The 20,498-nt window shown below is 40.4% G+C and overlaps 3 long non-coding RNA genes across 3 annotated transcripts in view; 1 reads left to right on the forward strand and 2 right to left on the reverse strand.

Moving 5' to 3' along the window:
- Positions 1–20,498, reverse strand: part of LOC141362158 (uncharacterized) — a 270,438-nt gene that overhangs the window by 64,674 nt on the left and 185,266 nt on the right. The gene's annotated exons all lie outside the window — the stretch shown is intronic.
- LOC141362097 (uncharacterized) lies at positions 2,789–6,438 on the reverse strand. The gene is made up of 5 exons (XR_012368059.1): positions 5,884–6,438; positions 5,234–5,292; positions 5,045–5,132; positions 4,869–4,948; positions 2,789–4,689 (listed from the first exon to the last, which is right to left on the reverse strand). It is a non-coding gene; the product is annotated as an uncharacterized lncRNA (long non-coding RNA).
- LOC141362098 (uncharacterized) lies at positions 6,675–8,228 on the forward strand. The gene is made up of 2 exons (XR_012368060.1): positions 6,675–6,952; positions 7,417–8,228. It is a non-coding gene; the product is annotated as an uncharacterized lncRNA (long non-coding RNA).

Here is a 20,498-nt window from a genome sequence, read left to right on the forward strand (position 1 = left end):
ATTAAAATGTTACATTTTAGATACGTTTTTTTGTCATAAATTTCTTTGGGGGGCCGCGAAGGAATGCACTATACACAAGGGGGGCCGCACGCGGAAAAAGTTTGAGAACCACTGCCCTAAACTGTCTTGAACAGTTGACAACAAGAAAGATTATGAATAATATTAAAAGTTATGTTACCCCCCTCCTTCGTTCAAATAATGCACCTTTGTTGTATGCTAACAATGATAGTATTTTTACAATACTATAGAAATGAAAGTTACATATAATTTTAGAGTAATCAATGTAGTAGTCAGTCAAGACATTGCATTTTTAATTCAATTGGAAGCGTTATATCTCAGCTGCTCTTTGGGGTGCATTGACACTCACTGCAGGGTCACACCCAGTGTTCCTGTCTATCACCATGCCAAACCCTAGACTTTTTAAAGCAGCATTTAAAGGTATGGTCCCATAAACTTGCCAACAAAGTTAAAGGTATTTTAATTTCTAGTTAACAAATACAATTCTGTAAAAGTGCTTGTTTAATAGATGTCTATTATTTTAAGTTATATTTGCTTGATGTTTGTTCCTTTTATGGGTAAACACTGAAGAAAGAGGGAGTCTATCAATCTCCAAGGTGCTGAAAGTCTAAAATGTGACTGGAATTAAATATCCGGCAAACATCAAGCAAAATAATTAAATGATCATCATTGTTTACATATCTGCAACATTTGCTCATTTTGTGACTTTAACAATGTTCATACTAATAATATAACAGTTACTGAGGTTTTTTTACCATGTCACTACTGCAGTGCAACTGGCGTGAGGGGATGAGAACTGAGACTCTCATTGGTTTATTGCACATTACGCCCAAAACAAACCATTACTCATTACGAGAATAGGAACAACCCTTTTAGACTCTGCGCTTGGCGCCCAACCCATTTTTCCCATTGTTAAATTAGCAAAAGTGGATTTGGACACGCCCGTTTGGACATTTAAATAGGGCCCTAACTATTGCTGCTTTTTAGAATTTATTATTATCCAAAAGAAAAGTCTTGCCTTTCATCACAAAACAGCACAGATGAGGGAAGCATTGGTGGCTGCATTTCTGTATAACCATTAACAGTTACTATAGCATCTACTGCCATAATCACAAAAGAAGGAACCCATGAATAAACCTCTGAGGTGTGTAAGAAAAGCATTTAATAATTTGTATAATAATAGTATAATATAAGTTTTACTACATAAAAACCATAAACAGCACATTTTTCTTTTATTGCATTATTTTGTAAAGACATCTTTTCTTGCAATTATTGTATTTGTACTTATGGATGTTTTTTTTTAATTGCCACACACCTGTGCTCTTCTCTGCATGGCAATGAATGACTGTCAACAACACAGTTGTCAACTGATTGTTGCAGGTCTGAGAAGTCATTACACCGATTAAAACATAATTTTAAAGACAATAGCAATAAAGATATGTTATTGATAATACATTTTTACTTATATCTATCCAAGAAACCAAAATATTTGTACATTCTTTCAATATTTACAATATAGCAACAGTCCAGCAAGGCTTTTGGGTATGAGGTAAGGGACATTTCTGAGCATCACATACAGACATTCTTTCTGTGTAATGGATGTAGTCCAAATGGCAAACCACAAAGTCATTTTTATATCCACGTGTCCCAATGATTTTATCCCTTAAAGCGATCCATGTTTCTCAACCATGCGATCTTACCTTGAGACCACTGTCCAGCCAAGAAGTGCTGATAGACTTCCAAAAGTATGTGGATTCAGATGTCCTTTGTTTTTTATATGCTGAACTTCTGCAAGAATGAATGGTCTGGTTTTCATGGCTAAATACAAAATGTACAGCAGATTGTCAACTGTGCAAGTATTTGCCATCGTTATAGACTGTTGTTCCAACTTTCCATGACCCTTGACTGCTGAACCTTTGGTGGGTTGAAGTATTTAGATTTTGGTTTTCTGTTTTCTCTTGCCCCATTTCTCCTCCTGACTTTAATGGTTGATCAAATGATTTGACCTTTGACTCATGACATTTTGCCGAATCTCTCTTATTTTGACCTCATGCATTGGACCAGATATGAATTTATCCATGATTTGGATGAAGTCTCCAGGACGTCTATGGAGTTTATTTTTAAGGTCAATGGTTTTGGTGGAGTTCCCATGTATCTGCTGACTATATCAATTAAATTTGGGCAATGGTATGGATTTGTGGGACTTCTGAATCCCTTCCTTGTCAAACTCTTTTCTTTTGTTTTGTAGAGTGTATCTTCAGAATGTTTTACAAAAGTGCCATTGAGTATAGGAAGAGGTCCTTTGTTTGCTTCACACATTTAACTTTAGCCACCTTGCAGTACAGTATTTTTATCATGTGTGCAGCACATATATGCACAACAGTGAATGTGCATTTTTGTTGTCCCTCACTGACTAAAAAACACTCCTCCAAGTATGAATGAATGTATGTCATGCTGACAGAAAGCATGTAAACAGGAATGAATAATTGCCCAGCTGAACTCAGTTTCAGTTTTTTGAGGTTGGAAGTCCTGTTTGAAGATTAAAAAAAATCATGTGACAGACCGGTCAGCCAGTGCTGAATTGTAGGGGTGCTTTGGTCAGATGAGAGCATCTCTTATATTGCAACAACTGTTGTGGATGTTACAGGACTGAAAAATGCATAGTACATTACACTTTTGCAGTCTTTCAGTTTGGCTACAACCGTTCCTGTTGCGTCAAGGTAGAGGCTAAGGGTGTTTTTCCTTTTGGATGTCTTATAGAAGTTAGACACTGCATGAAAAGAGGTGTATCCGTACTAGGAAACTCCTGTAAACACTACTGATTTTCGGAAGTATCTACTAGTTCCACTGAGGGTAAACTACTAATTCCACCAAGTTAGGAAACTCCCGTAATGATACCAATTCGGATGTATCTTGCTGAGGGGATATCACCGTGGAATATGCAGCCATTTGTTGCCATGGCAAGTAATCCCATTGAAGATTTTGGCAGGGGCCACTTTCACACCTACAGAGGTACTGGAATTTCACACCTTTGCACAATTCTAGTGTCCCCATTGGTGTTTAATCTCAACACTGATTGGTTGCTTTTAAAAACCCCTCCCAAAACTCTGACAACTATTGGGACACAACTTTGAAACTTTCCAGTTGAGATTATTTGATTGGTTACACTTTGTTTTAAGCCCAACCCAAGCCCTCATAGCTTAGTGACTTGATTGGTTATTTGCCTGCTATGCAGATAGACTACACTCCCCCCCACTATATACTACTATACATCCCCAAAACCCTTAAAAAAAAAACTTGAATTGAGTTTGAAATGTTTATTTAATAAAAAACTGAACAATCCACAATTGTCACAATCACAAAATAATACAATACACAAATATTAAAAGTTGCATACATAAACAACACAATTTAAACTCATAAATATACAGACAGAGAAAGCAATATTAGAGTAAAATAAAACAAAATAAAAGCAACAATGAAAACTACATTCAAAGCAGTACAATGTTATGTAGCAGTGGCGGCTCGTGACTGCTCATCCGAGGGTTGCAAATTCAAAATAAGTGTTCAGAGTGTCATGTGTGTTGCTTGTGTTTTTAAAATATGTGTTTGTTGCTTCATGTAAACCACGTGCATCACGTGTTTAGTCAAAACACGTGATGCACACACGCACTCGACACGCAGAACACATATTTTGAAATTGGGAACCACACAAATGACAGGCTATATACATGTTGTGACAAACATCGCATCGAGTGCTCACAAAAAAAAAAGAAGTCACCAGCTGCCACTGTAATGTAGTAAATATCTAAATAATCTAAAAAAAATAGTCCTACACTGCAAAAAATGACTTTCTTACATAGTATTTTTGTCTTGTTTTCTGTAGAAATATTATTTAAATTAAAATGCTTTTTCTTGAGGAACAAAATGACCCAAGAAAATAAGTCTAGTTTTAGACCAAATAAAAAAATGTGTGTGTGTCTGTGTATTAAGTGAATTTGTGCCTAAAACAAGCAAAAATATCTGCCAAGTGTGATAAAAAAATCTTAAGTTTTCTTTTTTCTTAAAAACTTAATTAAAACACAATTTTCTCACCCCATTGTCAGATATTTTTTCTTGTTTAGGCACAAATTATCTTAAATTGTATATTTTTGTCTAAAAACTAGACATATTTTCCAAGGTAACTTTGCTCATCAAGAAAATACATCCTGATTTAAGAATTTTTAGTTTTTCTACTGAAAACAAGATGAAAAGTGTTAGAAAGTGATTTTTGCAGTGTAGAATCAATCACAGAGCTCTGTCTTGGAATTATTCAAACATTTCTCACTGTAACACTGTAATTTCTCACATTTAAGAAAACCGGCTGCATTAAACCATTCAAGTTCCAAAACACATAGATTTGAGTACTGTGAACTTAAACAAATTGAGTCACATGCAGTTAAGCACTTACATTTAAGTTCACACTACCTAAACATAAGTGCACAATTGCACAAGACTTAAGTTCACAGTACTCAAATGTATGTTCTTTTCAAAACTTAATGATTCAAGGCAACCAATTTCCTTAAATGGTTTGAGTTAAGTTAACTGTTAGGTTTTACATTGTAAAGCATATACTTGTCAGCAAAGGTAACGTTGATGCACCCTCATCTGGACAGACATCTCTTGGGAGCCCTTTGGAAATATAAAAGTACATATAAGTATTTGGCATAATACTAATACACATATACAGATACACACACACACATGACAAATCAAAATGATAAAGTTGTACATTTTAGAAAGTTTACATTAAACTATACAAAGATACAACAATATATGATCAAAGTACTTCATAATGTCCATCTTCATACTTGATATTCTGTGTTGATGTCCTCAGAGTCTCTGTGACGTTCTGCAGCTTCTTTACAGTAGGCTACTTCAATATAGTTGTCTATCAAACACAGAATAAAAATAGAATCACATACATCATAACACATCTATTTACTATTTAACCTCTTTGATTTAATAATTTCATTATTAAACTTACATCAATTTGGCCAGATTGCAGTGACATCAATTTCTTCAGTGTCTGGATCAGTTTGATGTTTTAGCTTCCACTGTTACTTCATTTTTCTCTGTCAAACACAGAATTAAAAATCAAAATCACATTCATCATAACACATCTGTTTACTATTTAACCTGTTTGGTTTTTAAAATTGAATGAATAAAAACTTACATCATCTTTACCCAGAAACCTCTTCAGCGTCCACAAGTTGACCACAGTGTACATGACCTCTGTAAACACAAACATGGATAGACTTCATATTTAAAAAGATGAAGAACAGCAAACATGTTACGTTAAAATATATTATGACTCCAAGCTTCTTTACAATTAGCATCTAGGTTCTCTCAAAGTGAAGCTGGCTTTGTTACAAATCAATATAAAGCTATTAAAACCGTCTTGAAAAATAAGCCGCATCTACCAGCACTAAAGCAATGAGCTTTTAAACAACAAAAGATCGTCTATGTATCATTTAAAATAGCAGAGAGACACTTGCTAGCTGCTAACATTTCCAACACACAAGTTACTGTTGCTTTGTTTGTTTTAAGCAAAGAACTTCTCATCTTGGCTTCTTTAAAGTTTTGTTTTAAAAACTTAAACATCGAATTGATTCTTTTAACAGCCCGGTTTGAATGTTACTTCGCGTATTTTTAACCTCATGTTTACCGCTGTGTACCATGTATACCCTTAATGTTTTACTGTTTGTGCTTTAAATTCAAACAGTTCTAGTATAAAGACAAAAACGAATCACAGTAAATAACATAATATGAACAAATAGGCAACCGATCAGCGCGATGCAGACAAACTAATTAAATCAAACTTACCTTACTGTTGATGTGCAAGCAAACAAAGAAAGACACCGAACGAGAAGTCCAGGCTGTAACGGTTCGCGATTTTGAATTTTCCCGTCAAGCCCATAGGTCAAGCAGTCGCACCTGAAGAGTGGGGGCAGATGAGTGGGTGCAGGTGCATTCTGGGAAATGTAGTCCTTTTCTTTGGCGTTGTCACTGCTGTAGCATATGCTGCTGTAGATGTAAACTACGAATTCCAAGGTGCATTGGATGCACTACAATCATTCCAGCCCAAGTTTGATTGATCCTCTGCTCGCACTTTATTATATACTTTTATATAATCCGCGTTTTCACACTATGCATGGTTCTTTATACTTGGTCATTAATAAAAAATATTTCTATAAAGTTTATAACGTTGACAAAACATGTTTAGTTGACAAACATGTTAACAGTTATTTTGAATGATGCTCAGATTTTCTTAAATATAAAATCTTTGATGAAATACAAAACTCTTTAAACATGCCTCAGGAATTATCTTTGGGTTTAGTGGATTAACTGCTCATCATTGGAAACATTAAACGTATACCTAAATGAATTCTTACTTAAATATAAGTAAATACAAAACTAATGCTGAGTTAAGACATGTAACTTACTGAACTTACTTAATTACAACATGAACTCAAATTAATTCATTGTAAATGAATGCATTAACTAACAATGAAAAACATGTCATCTTAATGATGACTCTTAGTTTATGATAGTATATGCCTTAACTCAGCATTAGTTCATGTTAAAGTAAAAATACATGTATGTCTTTTATCACTGTGATATTCACCTTATTTTTCACGACAACAAGGGCGGCGCCATTTCGCTCATTTTGTCAACGTTCTTCCGGCCGCATACATGATGAGCAGCTGAGGCAGTGGCTGAAGGCGACGTGTTAAACTTAAAAAGCTCACTCAAGTGCCTTTATGTTTGTTTCTTACCAATTTTAACGAACGGGAAGCCGACTGAGGAACACCCTTATCCCAAGTAAAGGTTCGACTACGATGTTCCGGTAAATTTAAACCACAGCGGGTGTTGCAAAGGTGGCCAGTTTCAGGTAAGCTATCTTAGCTAACTGTGCTCGTTCGCCTAAAGTTAGATTTGTGAACTCCGTTCTACAAATACACTTAAGATCAGTAACGTTAGTTTATAAAATGCAACTATTTTGAATTATTTTAATTGTCCACATTATATATTTACGACGATAGTACAACGAGATATTATAGTACATACATCACATTATTACAGTAGCCCACGTGATTCCTACAAGTTACTGAGATTTCAGATGCTAGAATGTCAGTTCATTTCTCATTCAGATATTGATAATGACCTATTAAACAACGTATTATTTAACACTGAAGTTAGAGGTTGTGTGTATAATGTTACTGTCTCTTTTTAATGCATCTCTCTCTCACACACACTGTTGTTTAAGTATGGGTGCCATTTATATATTAATTATCATGATGCACGTTTATTTTAAATACTAACATAAAAATGTTTATGGTTATATTATTTTCACAGATGCATTGATGTGTAGTGATGCAGTGGACAACTGTGAGGATGATACAATCAACATGTTCCTAAACTGTGATGCAGAAACACAATGGGAGGATCCATCCGTCTCTGACCACAACTACACTTTAAAATCACAACTCAACCTGAAGCAACCTACATCTGATATGGGAAAACAATGGTGCGGTTTCCCGGACAGGGCTTATTCTGGTACCAGGCTAAAATGCATATTTGAGCTACAATAATTTAAAAACACCTTGTACTCACATACCTCAACGAGTGCCATTGTTTTGTCACAAGATACGCACCAGTCTTGTTTTTTTGTAGGGTTTGTTTGTAAAAACTAAAATGTCCTAATATAATTAAGGCCTAGTCCTGTAAACCCTGTCCGAGAAACTGCTCCAATGTGTTGAGCTGGCACAAATGTACAGAAACAACCATCCTTGTCAGCTTTACACAGGGTTGATATTGCATCCATTACACAGTCGCCAAGCACTTTACCAGTACATACACCAACAGCTTCCAGAAAAACACTTGGGATCAGCTCCTGATGACTCTAATAAAGCTGCATCTTAATTTATTGCAGGGTGGTCTTGCTGAAAAGTTAGCGGTTTCTAGTCCATAGTTATTTTTATAAACCTTTACAATGTGACCTGATTTTACCTGTTGTAAAGTTACATTAAACCTTCATATGTGATCAGATGTCATGCAGTGATATTAAACATTTACAATGTGATATGATGCCATGCATTTATATTAAACCTTCATAATGTGATCAGATGTTACCTGCCATGCATTTATATTAAACCTTTACAATGTGATCAGATGTTGTGCAGTTATATTAAACCTTTACTATGTGATCAGATGTTACCTGTCATACAGTTATATAAACCTTTAGCCTACAATGTGATCAGATATGATCTGTAAGGAATTTCTTAAACCATATGTGAGCTTTAGATTCCACTTAAAAGGATTTAAGTCTCCTGATTTGAAGGAATAAGTGTTGGCAAGTTTGCAAATGAATTCTATCATGGTACATTACCACATAAAAACAAAATTGTTATTGGACTGGCTAAGGTGCACATTTGCTTTAAAAAAAGACGAAATCACTGTGTAAATATTAGTAGGCATAAGTAATTTAATAATTTTCAATGCTGCTCCATCAACTCCTGACAGGACAAGGTAACTTAATATGTCCCATAGGTTACTTGTCGCGGCCGCTTCATATCGTCTAACCACGAGACGATTGATGGGACAATATAAGACTATCCGAGCGTCGTATGAAGTTTTAACCGTGCTCCTAATTTAAAACACTTACAGCAGTAGCGATATTTGTCATTTCGCTTAAGTTATAGTGAACTACAAACAATCATCTAACCACCAAACTAACTACCGAATGCACTGTGCCATATTAGCAGCGGAAGTCTGTTGACAAAATGCGGAAGAGCGAAGAATTAAAAAGGGGCGTGGCGGAATAAGGTGAATATGGACCCTTATTATATTATAAAGTCCCCATCTCTTTTATTTAAATTGATTGATTGAAGACAAACATTATAATATGTGGACTGACTTTGTACAAGCATGCATTATCATATGCTAAACAGTTACCTCCTCAGATAGACTACACATTGATTGGTGCCCGAACATTTTCCTTACAAGGGCCAAACCTGACTGAGGGCCGTGGCCCAAAAGTAAATGTTGTTGTGTTATATTAAAATTAAAGTTGCTCTGATAAACCCTAATTTATAATTTTCTAATATTTTAAAAATAAATAAGCAAACATTACTCTGTTTATGCATAACTAATGCAGTTTTATTTTCCAAGGCTTTTTGTAAAAAAAATCATTTTGCCAATCAATTTAAAATATCCTTTTCTCTGTGTGCCACTGCCAAAACCTCTTCATTTTTAGCCTGTAGTACCCGAGTTCATTAAGTTTTGTGATGCATTTTATACACCTTCAAGTATGCATGAAACATAAAAAAATTCACTTTAATCCCTTGCATTTAATATTAATTTACATTTTTGTAATGTAAAAATACAACAAAAAAATGATACATTTTAGAAAATGTTTAATTAAAAATATGAACATCTGCGTCAATGACTTTTGTTCTTTTTCCTTATCTCATGTGGCATGATGGGCCAAATTAAAGATCTATTGTGGGCCAACTTTGGGCACCTCTGGATTAGAAGTACAGTAGCTGACAGGTATCTGCAGATATGTTTACCCGAGTTTGTCAGTCAGTATCACCCAACATGTTTTGCATTCACATGTGAAAGACTGTCTTTTAGATTATGGACCTGTCTATTAATATTTTTGTTTCTATTTCATATTTAGATTTAATGAAATGTTAGGGTAGAATTATAATAACAATAGAAACAGTGAACTTCAAATCATGAGACATCAGCAGCTTTACATTTCACTGACTAATTTATCAACATTCTAGCTAGCAAAAATGTGTTACATGATGTCGTTTGAACGGCTTCTTTTAAACGATGTATGCAGCATTGAGAGAAACGTGCACAATATTCTGACATAGGGCAGTTGGAGACATGTTTTCAAAGTGTTGGAAATAAATATTCTGAAATAACATTTGTTGCATTTCTCTTGAGTCAGAGACATAATTATCACACATTAAAATTGTAATTGTGTCCATTGAATTTTAGTTATTTTGAATGATGCTAAGTTTCTTAAATAGACTAATTAAATTATATTAATAATAAACGTATTTAGAAAACAGTTTTTATGTACCACAATACTGTATGTGCTGTCTTAAAGAGACATGGTTAACCCCCCCCACCACACTCAGCTCTGAGAACAAAGAAGACACCTCTACCTGTGGGTCATTAACATATAAAAAGCCCTTCACACCTCACACCCACCTCTCCTCACAACCAGCTGTAAGGATTCCTGGAAACTTCCACCAGTTCCTATATACATCCACAAACGTAAAGTTTCTGGATGTTTCACAAGTTTACTTTGGTGTATTACCTTTCCAGGCACTCTGCCTCAAAAATCTGGCAAACCTAAAGTTTAGCAGGGATTTCCCATCCCGTATTTGTCCGTATACAGCTCTTTTCATGCAGTGAGAGTTTATCAACGTAGTACATGTGGGTAATGAAGGAGGAAATTGCAACAAGCTGTAAATACCGATGCTGTAGTGGACTGAAACTTTGGTTGAGGTCTTGTTTGATCTGAATTTTTATGGAAGCATTCTATTTTCCAAGTTTTTTCACCAGTGAGTGGAGGCACCTCATTTGTGTTTCTTACAATTAATTTTTATTAATTTGCTGCCGCAAGTTTTTTGTGTGTGTGTGAAGGTGCAATGGTATGAACTCGCAGCTTTCCCTTCAAAACTTTCCTTTCATATTTGCTAGTTTGTCTTCAAAGTGTAAAGTCCAGGATACACTGCACCATTATTGGCTGTCCCAGACGAAAGATTGCCATCGTGAAACTATCGTCGTGATTTCTGTGATCGTGGCTCTCCATCGGTGGTCCTTTGTCGTACAGTGAGAGAGGTTCAAAGATGTCCGTTTTCCCCGTCTTGCGACCAAAGATAGCCTACGATAGTTTTCTGACAGTGTCAGAAATTCGGCATGATCACCGCACAGTGTGTTTGCTGCTACGACCTGCGCGCTGGTATTTGTTTACCACGAGCGCCGCCGAAGCTTCCGTGTCATCATTGTACAGTCTACATGCCTCTCGTACCTGAGTTTAAACGATACATTTCGCACAGTGTGATAAGGTAATGATCTTATAGGAGTGCAAAAATCCTGCAGTGTATTCCGGGCTTAAGGCCTTTAGAATGATCTGTTTGGCCAGACACTTCCACCTTAACAAAAACACTGTCTGCATCTTTGCCAGTTTCATCCATTATGTAGAAATTAAACTGTGTACATCCAGGAAACTTACAGCTGACCTTTCCATGCCAGAATGGACACAGTTGTTTTCTAGATTTTGACTTCATGGCTTTGTTGTATGAAAATGTCAGAACATAGCTACTCCAGTGAACAATTTTTTTCAGACATAATGTCTGGCCAGCCAGGTTTCAAGATTCTGTACCCTTGTCTTTGATTAGGTTTTATTTGGCTCCACTTATTTTCTGACAATTCTAACTGAAATTCAGTGGGACCTGGTTTAGCTAGTTCCTCCCTTTCAGCAGTATCATGCTTCAATTCAACTTCATCTTCCACAGTGTTTTTAGTCTTCCAAGACTCCGTGAATGTGTATTCCCAAAATAAAGCTTGGTCCCTTGTAATGGTCTTTTTATAGTTTTTGTGTAGCAGTCAAGACATAGCCATGGTGAAATCACATTTATGTCAGTAATAGACTCAAGCCCTACGCATCTTGGGGGAAACCAATCTTGACAAATGTCACACTGAGCATATGGTGTGTTAGCTGTGTTTGGCTGCTTGCAGACACAATATAGCTGTTCAGATTCAACTGATTCAATTGTATCAACTGGAATGGGAGCATAATTAGGAAAAAATCTAACTTGCTTACACATAATTTATCATTACATTATAAACACGTTGATTAATGTTAAACTCAATACATGCACATGGTCAGCATCTTATGTCTACATTTACATGGGTAAGCCATAAATTAACTGTGAACACATAGCTGTCCACGCAAACCAGTATCTTAATAAGGGGGCATCTGTGAAACACTTTCTAATTAACTGTAGTTTTGATATTTCTGTATGAATTTGTTCCTCAGTTACAGATACATATCAAATTTGTTAAAACAGATATTACAGTCATGATACAGTAGGTTTGTAAGACCGCAATAAGAACAATTTGTTGCCAACAAACATAAATAACTACAATAATCTATGAAGTATCGTTACCACATACCTTTCCAAATACATTAAACCTGCAAAGACAACAGGTCAATAAATATAGTAAAATGTATGCAAAGGAACTTCAACGCTTTATAGGATTTGCTCATTTCTATTTCTATCTACCGGTAGTTCATTCGTATCTTCAGCCCCATGACCAGACACCCATTCTCCATCATTCCAAATCAATGTTACTATTCACCATGGAGGTGAATGCTTGGAACATTGGAGTAGGATTCATCCTTTCACAATGCCACAGCCCTTCTGCTAAAATGTTTCTTCGTGCCTTTTTCTCACTCGTAAAATTTCTGCATTCAAACACAAAACTACGATGTGGGTGATCGGGAATTATTAGCCACGAAGATGGCATTTGAGGAAAGGTGGAATTGGTTGGAGGGAGTTCAGCATTCATTTACGGTAATCACTAATCACAAAAACTTGTATAGCCTCGATATAATTTTACAGTAACTTACAGACCATGATCTACGAACACTAAAGCTGACACACTCTCTCATCTCTATAATGGCTTAGATTTTCCCAAAACCACTGAAAACATCATCCCCGAAAACACTCATCCTCGCCCCCCTCCAATGGGACATCATGACAGAGATCGAACAGGCAAACACTCAATCCCATTCTCCATCCTTTGAGTATTGACCAGTGGTGGACGAATTACACAAACCATGTACTTGAATGAAAGTAGAGTTACCCAGGGTAAAATATTACTCAAGTTAAAGTAGAAGTACTTGCTTTAAATTTTTACTTGAGTAAAAGTACAAAAGTATTTGCCTCAAAATGTACTTAAGTAAAAAGCACTGATTTATTATGGCTCTTGCTGATCCTAATTACTGTATGTGAAAAGACTCTCTTGGCTCACCAATCTATTAATAGAATGACATTAATCAGACACTGATGTCTATTAAAATTATCATAAGCCTAAAACCTTAAAGCAAAATTTTTTCCTTTAGAACCAAATAAAATAACAGGATTTGACAGCAGTAAGTCTCATTTCAGTATTTATTTGCAACAGTTTAAATGTAAAATAAACTTGAATTAATAAGCACAACAGGTTTACAGGACTTTTCTTTTACTATTTTGCCCCTGAATGTCTCTGTGCAAATATATAACTGGCTGTATCAGATTCACTGTAATAGGAACTATGGTTAGTAAAAAATACACTTGTCGCAACTGCATTCAGTATGTGTACATTCAGTTTTGAAGTCTTTCAGTTACAAAGTCAGAAACAATGTTACATCAATTTAGTCAAGCTTTGTGTTTGTGAATTAACCCTATACTGCTTCACTTAAAACCTCACTTAAAATGTAAATCTCAAAAATTAATTATAACGTGTCATAAGTGACATACAGTCTTGTTCAAAATAATAGCAGTACAATGTGACTAACCAGAATAATCAAGGTTTTTAGTATATTTTTTTATTGCTACGTGGCAAACAAGTTACCAGTAGGTTCAGTAGATTCTCAGAAAACAAATGAGACCAAGCATTCATGATATGCACGCTCTTAAGGCTGTGCAATTGGGCAATTAGTTGAATTAATTGAAAGGGGTGTGTTCAAAAAAATAGCAATGTGGCATTCAATCACTGAGGTCATCAATTTTGTGAAGAAACAGGTGTGAATCAGCCCCTATTTAAGGATGAAGCCAACACTTGTTGAACATGCATTTGAAAGCTGAGGAAAATGGGTCATTCAAGACATTAGTCAGAAGAACAGCGTACTTTGATTAAAAAGTTGATTGGAGAGGGGAAAACCTATAAAGAGGTGCAAAAAATGATAGGCTGTTCAGCTAAAATGATCTCCAATGCCTAAAAATGGAGAGCAAAACCAGAGAGACGTGGAAGAAAACGGAAGACAACCATCAAAATGGATAGAAGAATAACCAGAATGGCAAAGGCTCAGCCAATGATCACCTCCAGGATGATGAAAGACAGTCTGGAGTTACCTGTAAGTACTGTGACAGTTAGAAGACGTCTGTGTGAAGCTAATCTATTTTCAAGAATCCCCCGCAAAGTCCCTCTGTTAAAAAAAAGGCATGTGTAGAAGAGGTTACAATTTGCCAAAGAACACATCAACTGGCCTAAAGAGAAATGGAGGAACATTTTGTGGACTGATGAGAGAAAAATTGTTCTTTTTGGGTCCAAGGGCCACAGGCAGTTTGTGAGACGACCCCCAAACTCTGAATTCAAGCCACAGCACACAGTGAAGACAGTGAAGCATGGAGGTGCAAGCATCATGATATGGGCATGTTTCTCCTACTATGGTGTTGGGCCTATTTATCGCATACCAGGGATCATGGATCAGTTTGCATATGTTAAAATACTTGAAGAGGTCATGTTGCCCTATGCTGAAGAGGACATGCCCTTGAAATGGTTGTTTCAACAAGACAATGACCCAAAACACACTAGTAAACGGGCAAAGTCTTGGTTCCAAACCAACAAAATTAATGTTATGGAGTAGCCAGCCCAATCTCCAGACCTTAATCCAATTGAGAACTTGTGGGGTGATATCAAAAATGCTGTTTCTGAAGCAAAACCAAGAAATGTGAATGAATTGTGGAATGTTGTTAAAGAATCATGGAGTGGAATAACAGCTGAGAGGTGCCACAAGTTGGTTGACTCTATGCCACACAGATGTCAAGCAGTTTTAAAAAACTGTGGTCATACAACTAAATATTAGTTTAGTGATTCACAGGATTGCTAAATCCCATAAAAAAAAATGTTTGTACAAAATAGTTTTGAGTTTGTACAAAACAAATAGACACTGCTATTTTTTTGAACACACCCCTTTCAACTAATTGCCCAATTGCACAGCCTTAAGAGCGTGCATATCATGAATGCTGGGTCTCGTTTGTTTTCTGGGAATCTGCTGAACCTGCTGGTGGCTTGTTTGCCACGTAGCAATGAAGGAGTATACTAGAATCTTGGTTGTTCTGGTTAGTCACATTGTGCTGCTGTTATTTTGAACAATACTGTACATAACAAGCCTCAAATTGCAGTGAACAATAGCCTTGGCAGTTAACATTAAACATCATGCCTTTAATTATGCTTTTGGTTAACAGGCTAGTATTGTATGGCACTGGTGATCGTCTCGGTTACGGATGTAACCCTCGTTCCCTGAAGGAGGGAACGGAGACGTCACGTCGTGACCGACGAATTGGGAACTCGCTTAGAGAGACCAATCTGCTTCGAATACTACAAAAAACGCCAATGAACTTGGCATTGAGATATTTGCATAATGCTGGCGCCGCCCCGCCAGGTGCGTATATAAGGCGCACGTGCAAATAAGGAAATCAGCTTCTGTTCGCTGAGAAAGCCGGAAGGTGACCGGCCTAAACAGCAGGTGGCAGCACCTGTGGCGACGGGACGTGACGTCTCCGTTCCCTCCTTCAGGGAACGAGGGTTACATCCGTAACCGAGACGTTCCCTTTCAGTCGGTCACTACGACGTCACGTCGTGACCGACGAATTGGGAATCCCTACCAAAACGCCACTAGGGGCTGACCTCTTCCAGTGTCTGCGTAAAGCCCTCCGGTTCCACTTAAGGATAAGGAGAATTAGGTTTTAAGGCAGAAGGCCGGGCACTAGATGTTCCTTTAACCCCACAGTAGTGCCAGCGACTGGGAAGCGCCCTACCAGAGCGGAATAGGAACGCTGCGGAAGCCACCGCCCCTCTTAAGGGCTAATGGTGGGCGAAAGTCAACCGTAGTTGAGGTAAAAGACAGCCGTGGCTGTGTAAGCAAAGCAGAGCTCTGCTAAGGGAAACGTGGGCTGGTAGGATTAACCCCACGGAATAATACTCACAAAGGAACCCGTTGGGACGCAATGTGGAGCCCAAGCCAAACACGTAGGTTCGTAAGAATACAACTAGTGAAAGGCTGACAGCCAATGCTCCGCAACAAAGGCTGTCAAGGCAGTGGAGGGAGCAAATCAAACCATTACGCATTTTTGCTCTGTTAGCCTTCCATACTGAAAACTCAATTTGGAGCCTCAGTCGGAGGCTGCAAGCCGACTTGCGAGTCTGCTCTCCGTGCCCTCCCTGGTGAGGAAAGAACACGAGAGGATACAGGCTCGATACGAACATTGTAAAATCTAATGAACGTATTAGGTGTCGTCCAACCAGCAGCTCTACAGATGTCTGTCAGCGAGGAACCACGAGCTAATGCCCAAGATGAGGCAACACTCCGTGTGGAATGCGCTCTCAAATTAAAGGGGCATGGAATGCCCTGCAAATTGTAAGCTAGGGCGATAGTATCAACTATCCAATGAGACATCCTCTGCTTAGTGACAGCTTTCCCTTTCTGCTGACCACCATAACAAACAAAGAGCTGGTCTGAGGTCCTGAAGCTTCGCGTGTGGTCCACGTAGAATCGCAGTGCGCGTACGGGGCACAACAAAGCCTCGGTTGGGTTTGCCTGCTCCAAAGGCAACGCTTGCAAGCTCACCACCTTATCTCTGAAGGGAGTGGTGGGAACTTTGGGCACGTAGCCTGGTCTGGGTCTTCAGTGAGACAGCAGGACCAAACTAAAAGCACGAATCGTCAACAGAGAATGCATGTAAATCCCCTACTCTCTTCATGGAGGCCAATGCTAGCAGGGTCAGAGTTTTCATTGATAAAAAACTTCAGACTCGCAGACTGCAAAGGCTAAAATATGAGACCAGAAGGCTTCAGCACCATGGACAGGTCTCAGGAGTAAAGAGGGAGGGCGCGAGGGGTTTAGCCTACGAGCGCCTCTTAAAATGTAATAATTAAATCATGCTGGCCAACTGATCTGCCGTAGATAAGTGAGTGATGAGCAGAAATAGCGGCGATATCAACTTTAATGGCGGAGGGACAGCCTACCATCTAACCCATGTTAAAGATATAAAAGCATAATGTTAAAGGGCATTCTCTGGGTCCTCGCTTTGCGAAGAGCACCGGGTGACGAAAAGGTTGCATTAAGCGCGTAAGCCCGTCCTGTGGACGGTGCTCGAACCGCGTCGATGGTGTTAGATACCGCTTGCCATAAATCACCTAAACCTTGCGCGCGCTCAACGACCATACATGGACAGGTCGGGGCGCGAGTGCCAAATGTGCCCCTTCCTAAGAAAGAAAGTCCTTCCTCAGGGAAATCCGCCAGGGAGGGCTGTCGCGAGGAGCATTAACTATGAAAACCAATTCTTGGTCATCCAGTACGGACGATTAATAAAAGGCTCTCCTCGTCCTGCCTGACTTTGCACAGTGTCTGCGCAACAAAGCTCACTGGAAGGAATGCGTATTTACGCACCCCCCGCGGCCAGCTGTGTGCCAACGCATCCACGCCGAGGCTGCCCTCGTTAGTGAATAAAATAGGCAACAGTGGGTATCGTCCGGCGACGCAAACAGATCTATCTACGCACAACCGAACTTCTTCCAAATTAGCTGGACCGTCTGGGGGTGGAGTCGCCATTCGCCGGGGGCGCAGCTCGGGAAGCGCGTACCGCTGTATTGAGCGATCCCGGGATGTAAATGGCACAAAGGGACCTCAGATGCTTCTGACTCCAAAGGAGGAGATGACGAGCGAGATGCGACAGGTGACGAGAGCGCAAAACCGCCTTAACGGTAAATAACGCAACAGTCGCAAAGTTATCGGTGTCGACAAATACATCCTTCCCTCGCATCTCCATAGCGGAGCGTACAAGTCCCAGATATACAGCGCACCGCTCGCGGCAGTTGGGGTGCTATGCACACCCCAGACTGCAAGCCCGTCATACGTGGCTGAACATCCCGTGCTTAGGGCATCGTATGCTACAGAATGCCAGGAGACCCCTCAGAGGCATATATTGCTATCAGAAATGCTGGGTCTACTACGGGGAAATTTAAATGACACGCAGGTGTAGTGTTTACACAATGCATGCCGGTGCGCCACGCTCTCCTCGAGACTCGATCGTAAAGCCAACGCTGAAGCGGTCTCATATGACGCAGCTCGAGCAGCGTCACAGCTGCAGCATGCTGTCATATGTCCAGGGCTTCTGAAATTGTTTCAGAGGGACCGCGTACTTCCCTCGAATTAAACCGAGGCAAGTCAGAACTGACTAGTTGCGCGCTCTTGTAAAACACGCCAATTAGTTGATCGAGTCTAAATCCATACTGAGAAAAAGGATCCTCTGCACGGGGCAAAGTTGCTCTTACCCAGTCGACCTGATGACTTAAACGAGCGAGATGCCGAAGCATTAACTCTCTGTGTTCGCGCACGTCTGCCAAGAACGGGCTATTATAAGTCAACGTAAATAAAAGCAGAATGCAAACAACGCTCTCTCTCTGATATTTTAATGTCGTGACTAGCACTTTCATGGAGACACGGAGAGAGAGAGACAGCTCGAATGATGTACTTAATATTAATATGCCCACCCCACGACGCAGAGCGAAAAACGGTCTAAGGCGAGGGAGATGGACACAAAAAGTACACGTCTTACAGGTCTAAGGCTGCAAACCGATCTGAATATTGAAATACGAGCCTCGGCGTTATCATCCAAAAAAGACCACCTTTGTGGAGCCGGTGCGTAAATCAAATCGATCGTAACCCACCGCGTATTTTGGGTACTATGAGATAAAGGCTGGAAAAACCCTATCATCATATCATCATCTCGGTAAGAGGGACCGGCTCGATAATCCTTCGCCAGCAGGACATCGACTTATGCACGCAGTACATGTGCATCGGACACTTTCACTATAGTGAAAACGAAAGCCCGAGAATTTTGGGGTTGTGCCGGTAATTGTATTTCGTAACCGAGGCGGATCGTGCGTAAAACCCAACGAACGGGCTGGGAACTGAAGCCAAGCACCCAGGCACCGTCCGAGGAGAATTAACGACACTACCGAAGTACCCGCGGTGGGGCAGCGAAGCGAGACAGGTGAGACTGCCGGTGCGTCTGCTGTGACAGCATAAGCATCTACAGTATGTGTGTGTGTGTGTGTGTGACACACTGACCTGAGCCCGCTGAAGGTGACGGTCGTCTGGTCTCCTCTGCGGAGAGCACAGACTCCGATGAGGGTGATGGTTGTCCGGTCTCCTCAGAGGAGGACTCGGACTCCTCAGAACACCCGCTGGCGATAGAGGAGAGGTAGGGTGAGCTGGTGTGTGCCCGCTCACGGCTCTCTCGATCCTCTGGAGACCTGGAGAGGGAAGAGGAATGCACTCTATGTGTGGTTAAGTGGGTACCGGCTAAACAGCCAGTGGAACATATGCAAACCAAGAATTTTCCACCCGACCCTCTATCGGGGGAAGGAGCGAATCACCGTCTCCTGAAGAGTGATCCTCTGCCAATCCGGGTCGCCCGCTTACTGGCCACTTAAACTCCCGATTTCACGGGAAGCGGCTAAGCGGGCGGGGCGAGCTGCTGACGACCGGTTCCACCGCGCTGCCGAGATGGGGTCCGAGGAGGGGAACGAAGGTGGTCGCCGCAGCACGCCGACGGCGAGAGGCAGACTGAGGAGCCGGCGTGGTGGTTTGTACCAAGGGCAGCTCTCCTTCGCCGGGGCCTGACCTAAGAGATCGCCTCAGTCTGCGCAGCGGAGCTGTACGACTCCACGGCCTCGCCGAAGAGGCCGGTCTGTGAGACAGGAGCATTCAAGAAGTTGTTCTCGCCTGCGTCCGTCAGCCAGACACAGCCAAAGGTGGCGATCTTGAACCACTGTGGTGGACATCGCACGACTGAAGGTCGCGGCTTCCCTCGTAAATCCTTGGTGAACCTGTAGCAACGTTATTGCGTGCAGGGCTGAAGCCGCCTCTCCGCATGCCTGACGGACAGCGCCCGTAACCGGACGACTGTCTACAAACACGGGAGGGAAGGGTTGGGTGGTCCCTCCAGGAACGCAGCTGCATCGCAACCCCCCGCTCCACTGAAGGGGTCCCCGCCCTTAGCGGCTCCCTTGGTGAGGGAGATGAGGGGTGAAAGCTGAAGCTGAACGACCGGATGGCCGCAAATCACGTCAGCTCTTCGTGCCGTCGGGAAGAAAGGCACAGGAGAAGAAGACCGAGAGGCCCGAGCAGCTCCGAAATACCAATCACGTGGGCAGTACGGTTCGGGCGGAGAGGGGTTAACCTCTCCAACTCTACCGTTTCCGCCGCTCGAGCGGGCACGGCCGCCATCTCCGGAACGACTCCACTTCGGAGGAAATTGGACACCCCTCTGATGCTGCAGAAGTGAACGGGACCAGAAGGAGGTCCAATGGATCGGCAGAAATCGTAGAACACGACTCTGCCGTCTCCACCGGAGCCT

Source organism: Misgurnus anguillicaudatus, chromosome 25, assembly GCF_027580225.2.
Source record: "Misgurnus anguillicaudatus chromosome 25, ASM2758022v2, whole genome shotgun sequence".
Classification (NCBI taxonomy): domain Eukaryota; kingdom Metazoa; phylum Chordata; class Actinopteri; order Cypriniformes; family Cobitidae; genus Misgurnus; species Misgurnus anguillicaudatus.